Source organism: Bidens hawaiensis, unplaced genomic scaffold (assembly GCF_021521415.1).
Source record: "Bidens hawaiensis isolate Kalapana, Puna unplaced genomic scaffold, B.hawaiensis_p1.1 tig00038204_1, whole genome shotgun sequence".
Lineage (NCBI taxonomy): Eukaryota > Viridiplantae > Streptophyta > Magnoliopsida > Asterales > Asteraceae > Bidens > Bidens hawaiensis.
Window position 1 is genome coordinate 32,251 of NW_027496713.1, and position 6,450 is coordinate 38,700.

Below are 6,450 nucleotides of genomic sequence, written 5' to 3' on the forward strand. Positions count from 1 at the left end.
TGTAAGGTAAGGGTAAATTGCTAATGACGTTGATTAAGTGTAATTAGTCGTTTACTTTACCCGCCCGTCTAAACCACCCCCTGCCCCTAACCACGTTAGCCTTCTATCTAACACTTAAACAGTTAATCACATACCGGAAACTTTTAAATTTAAAGGAATGACTAAATAATTAAAAGTTACCTATTGGCGAGCAGCTGCTCGCGGTGGGCATACTGGTCTCTTTCCTTACAGTTCGAGTCCAAGCATTCGGGGATACTCGGATCCCTCGAACCATGGCTCTGATACCAACTTGTAAGGTCCCGAACCCCGGGAACCCCACAGTTGGTAATCATTCAAAACACTCGTAAAAATAATTAAACTTAAAAACAATTATTTTCATTAAAATGAGCATCACAGAGTATAATTCGGCGGAAAACGTAACTAACAAAATAAGTTCCCAAAACCCGGAAATTTTGCCCAAAACCAACATAATTATCTTTAATAAAAAAAATTTTAAAAAAATAAATTTTTTAATAATAAAGTCTTCAGATCCCGTATGCCCTTCACCGTCCAAGTAACTTCGTGCACGTCCAAGCGATAAGGCATCCTCTTCCTAACCTAAAACTCACACTAACATGCACACAAAGTCAGCTTAAGCTGAGTGAGTTCAAGTTTTAAATAAGTAACAAAAGTCTTAATAATCATTCCAACGGTTTTAAAACGGTAAACGGAAATACATCGGTTAGGTCACCACATTCAATAAATAATCATCCTTATGTATGAGCATCTCTATACGTGCATTCCTATATATATATATATATATATATATATATATATATATATATATATATAACATTCAATAATAACATTCAGGGCCGAGAAAACGTACAACCCAAACACGTAACATTCAACGCATGCAAACACAAAGTAGGCATAAGCAACATTCAGTAGTCGAGACGACTACAACATTCGCCAAATATTGGCCATTCTAATATATATATATATACACACACACGCATTCTTTAACATTCCAAGGCCTACCAATACTAGCAAGCTTATGTAAAATCGTTTAAAACATTTCATCAAGTAAGAAAACACTTGGGTGTGCATGCTAGCCCAAAACATAAAAAGAGTTAAACGGGGCATCAAGAACTCACCTGAAATCGATCGAACACCTGCAACGAGCTAGGAAATCCCTAAGTGCACACTCACAAGTAAGGGCCTGTATATAGTACACAACGCGTTACTAAACTAGACCGCACGAACACTCTTGCCTAATGGGCCGTTCAAGCCCAACAACTTGGCCCAAGGCCCAATACTTTGGCCAAAGGCCCAACAACTTGGGCCGAGGCCCAACCCAAACCCAATTACTTTACCTCAGCTCCTAAAATCTTTCAGTTAACCAAATCCACCCTTCGATCATGGTCGGGGCTAACCGTGATGCACAACTCACCCGCCGGTAATCGAATCGAGTCGAATACGCGCGAAATAAATTTTTAAAATCAATTGTCAAACAAATCAGCCCCAAATGGACCAAATTCCCAAGTTAACCATTTCATACATCATAATTATGTCACCCGAGTTGATAGGGTTGACGGTTCCTTTTTACAACTCCCAATTTAACTTTTAAACGACAATTTGCGCACCGCCGACTCGATTGACCAATCACCAACCAAAACAGCCCCGAGTATCAAAAAATTTAATTTTCCCACAGCCCTTAGACTCCCCTAGGGCCATGCAAACTGATTCGGTTGGTCATTCAATCGATTAACACATCAAACTCAACAATTGACAATTCTACACCCGATAAACCCTAGTTTTCGAACTAAAATCGATTGACCGACCTAAACACATCAAACTCAACAATTGACAATTCTACACCCGATAAACCCTAGTTTTCGAACTAAAATCGATTGACCGACCTAAACACCTCCAATGGTCACGAAATTTTAATATGATGTAAATTCCATACCTGGGAATCTTTCTACACTGAAAAATCTAATTTTTATCCATGGGAAGTGGGTCAATTACACCTTGGCCAAAAATCTGTCCAACGAAAAGTATCGGCAAAATTGAGCATCAAAACAATTAGGGTTGAACGAAAAGAGTGTTGGGGATTGTAGTACATACCTTGAACTAATTCTAGGAGCTTGGAATTGATCAAAAAGTCGAAGCAATGAAGGGGGTGGGGAGGGCTGTTCTCGGCCGATCGCAGCTGCTAGGAGGGGAGAGGTTTAGGGTTTTGTTAATTGTTATAATATAAAGATTTTACATCCAGGCCCCTCCCAATTGAAGTGTAAGACAAAATGGAAGGAAAGTTAAGTTCTTTAACGTACCGGGGTGACGTAAAGGCTTCCGAGAAACGTCGGTTAAGTCCCGAGAGTTATACATACTTTACACGCGCTAAATCATTAAACCGGAAGTTTGACGGGTGTTACACCACCAAATCATTTGAAATGAGAAAATTCATCTTTTGTATGTGAATGTGCCCCACGCGTCGATGCCAAAGGATAGAATCCTTTTCTGTTGCTTTTGATACGAAACACGTAGCCGAGGGCGAAACACTTACATTATAACTCATGTCTAGAACATAAATATCATTTGATCGAGGTGATCGCATAACAACCATGTCTTCAGGAATCGTGTACCCCGGTTGAAGGATAACACATTCGGTTTCTGTGAAAATTGTGGTAAACTTCTTATCACATATCTGCGAAACGCTCAGCAGATTATGATCCACCTTTTCTCAATAATTAACCTTTTCAAATGTTACTTTCCTGTTTGAAACTTCTCCCTCCTTAGTAATCATTCCACCATTGTTACCAGCAAACGCAACATAACCTTCTTGAATATCTTTGACATTATTTAGAAGATCCAGGTTGCCGGTGATACGCCGAGAACATCCACTATCCAATATCCACTTGTAGCTTGACACGGATCTAGATGAACTCTGCACAACAAGGTAAAAAGATTAGTTCAAAAAGGCAGCCCAAGCCTCAGTCTTGGGCTCTCCCTTTGATACTTTCGGAGATAAAGATAAATTAACACTCTCATTAGGTACTTGAGAATAGGTGATCGGTTTCTTGTTTTTCTTCTTTAAGTAACCGTCACGTATTATTCCCGAATCAGTGTTCTTACAAATTGGTTGAGCACGATCAACAAATTTGTTTGATACATTAAACGATTCAATCTGAACGACTTTCCTTGGATTGACAACAGAATACATTATAACACACTCATCAACTTGATTTTCTTTCATTTTTCAGATCCAATTCAGTCTTACAAGTTGATGCCAACTTGATATCATCAACCTTTGCTTTACATTTTTTCGAAACATGACCCGGTTCACCACATTTAAAACATAAACGTGTGTCTAATGATTTATATGGTGAAACACTTGGTTTGATTTCATGCACAGGTTGAGAAACATCAATCTTAGAGTTTTTAAAATTTACATTCTCTGGAACAGTAGGTTTGATTCCCTTTTTATTTTGATAAAATTCCAGGTTGGTAGAATTCAATGAATTCTCCTTACCTGATGATTTTACAAATTTTATTGGTTGAAACATGTTTCCATTTGCATTCTCTTGAACATTTTTAAATTTTGACTTGTTAAATTATTGTTCAAGTTTTGTAACTTCTGGAGTGTCATCTTGAAATATACATTCAATCAATTCCGGATTTAGAAGATTCAAAGGAACTTCTTTATCCGAAAAAACTTTTGACAATCCTTTTAACTTAAATATCTTCCCACTTGAAGATTTAGGTTGAGGATTGATAAACCTCATCAACTCCTCATCAGACAGAGAGGGTTTATCTGATTTAGGTACTTTAGGAGTTATCTTAGGAGGTTTTGATGAATTACCCGAAGGCTTTGAACCATACACTACTTGTTAAAACTCTTCGGGTTCACACAAGATGTGATTGTCAACAGGGATGTTTTTGTTTTTGACAATCTCATCTGGTTCAGACAACTCCTCATTAGAACCGTCCAATTCACTTTTGGTAAACACTGATTTACTTTTGATGTGAATCGGTTCTACAGTTGGTTTGTTTTGATCAACAATTTCATATTCAACTGTATGCATATCTGGACATTGTTTCACATCTGGAATACTACAGTAATCTCCTTTAAAAGGAGGAGGGATCTCAACGTACCCTAAACCTGATTTCCCATTTTTCTTATGGGAATTGTTTACTTCAATGATTTAATTTAACATAAACGAGAAATCTCGAAATTTTCCAGGTTTGTTTTTCAGTTCTAAAATTTCATTTTCCAGATTAGAAATGCAAGTTCGGAGTCTGAGAATCTCCTTGAAATGTTGTTCAACCACGATAATCTTACATTGAACCTCAGCTTTGAGATCATGATTGCTTTCAGACAGATTTTGAATTTTTAAGGTAGATTGTTCCAGTAATTTGGATTTCTGTCGATTGCATTCATTGATCATGAAATAATCTTTTGTGAGATTAGTATTCTGAGTTAACATTGTTTCAAGTTTAGTTTTGAGTTCAGCACATTCAGTACATTTAATCACACCAGCTGAAGGTTCAAATACATTAATTTGAGGAGTAGGACATACCTCTTCGATCTTAGCCATGCAAGCATAAGATTCAACTTGATTAGGAATTGATTTATCAGATTCGATTTTCACAGACGAACTCTTATCAGAATCACTTTCAACGTCAGAGGAGTCACTTTCTTCTGATATATTATCACTGCTTGCATCTTCAAACTTCTCAACTGGTTCAAAAACAAGGTTGGCCTGATTTCCCAACAACCTTTGAGACCAATCAACCTCTTCATTAGCGACAAGAGTTTGAGTGTTGTTTGACTTATTCTTACCACTACTTCAAATGTTAACCCTGGTCCTCCGTCGGTCCCAAAGAAGAGCGCTCAACCCAAAGGAAAACTTCCACCGTACCCGGGAACCTCTACACGGGTAGATCCGGTTATTTCTAACAATGATATTTTTGCTTTGATGAAACAGGTCAAAACTCATATGGAGCAGCAAGAGAAGACAAACTCAAGGCTATTTAAGGATATTGAAGTGATCAAGAAAAAACCAGGGCAGGAGGCCACTCCAATCATGCCCTGGGCCTTTGATTTTAGTTCTCCAAGATCATCTATCCTTCAGAATCCTGGATCCTTGGGGACACAATCAACAAGGACTCCGTGTCAGCAGCAGTCAGGATACTGGGGAACTTATCCTCCGGTATCCTCGGAGTTACCCAGACCAACGAGGTGAGAATCCATCAACATGCAGCTTCGTTCAATCATGCCAGCCGGCATATTCTCGTCAGGATCTCCCATGGTGTCCTTTGAAGTGCATGTTGGAGATGACATCCCTATGCAGACGTCACCGTATCCTGAGGATACCCTCAATGGAGGAACTAGTCATCAAGCCTCAGGATACCAGAGACCTAACCACGATCTCGGTAACAGTTCACTTAATGCTAATTTATACACTAACCGTGGTTCTGTGCAGGATAAGGGAATATCCCCCAAGATTGCCAAGGAATTGCAGAAAATAAAGGATATAACTTCCAATATCCTTGGGATAATCCGTCCCATAGCAGAAGTTTCGGTAGGCAGTCACAGATTATCCAGGCTCACATGGCCTATATGCGACGTGGTGATCCCCAAGAAGTTCCAGACGCCTAGCATGAAGCTATACGATGCCACTACGGATCCTGAGGAACACGTAGCTCAGTATAGAGAAAGGATGGAGATCAGCCCCATCCCTATTGACATCAAAGAAGCTTGCCTATGTAAGGGGTTCGGTTCAACACTAACGGGACCGGCTCTCAAATGGTTATTGAGTATTCTTTCCAACACTATTACTTCATTTGCTCATTTGATTAACTTATTCAATAATCAATTTTCTTGTAGTAGATCTTTTGAGAAAACGACAGGTGATTTATATAGAATTATTCAACATAATAATGAATCCCTAAGGGATTACATAACTAGATTTAGCAGGGAAGCTTTGGATATCCCCAACCTTGATATGGTGGCTGCTGTTGAAGCTCTCAAGATGGGGTTAAAGAAGGATTCATCCTTCTATGATGATCTTGTCATGACTCCATGTAATGAAGTCAGAAACAGAGCATTAATATACATTCGGCTAGAGGATGACAAGAAGGCTCATGTAAGTTTGGTTATCCCGAAGTACGAGTCTACCAACAGGAAGTCGGACTCTCCACAGAAGTTCTCTAGACCAAAGCTTTATTGAAGAATTAGACACTATTGATGAGCTCAGAGATCTAGCTAAGATCAGAATGGCAGCATATCAACAAAGAATAGCCAAGTCCTATAACAAGAACATTCGAATCCGAAGATTCCAAGTAAGGGACATGGTGTTAAGAGAGGCATTCCAGAATACCACTAACCCAACAGATGGGAAGTTAGCTCCAAAGTGGGAAGGTCCTTACTTGATCGATTCAGAAGCAGGCAAAGGGCCTACATGT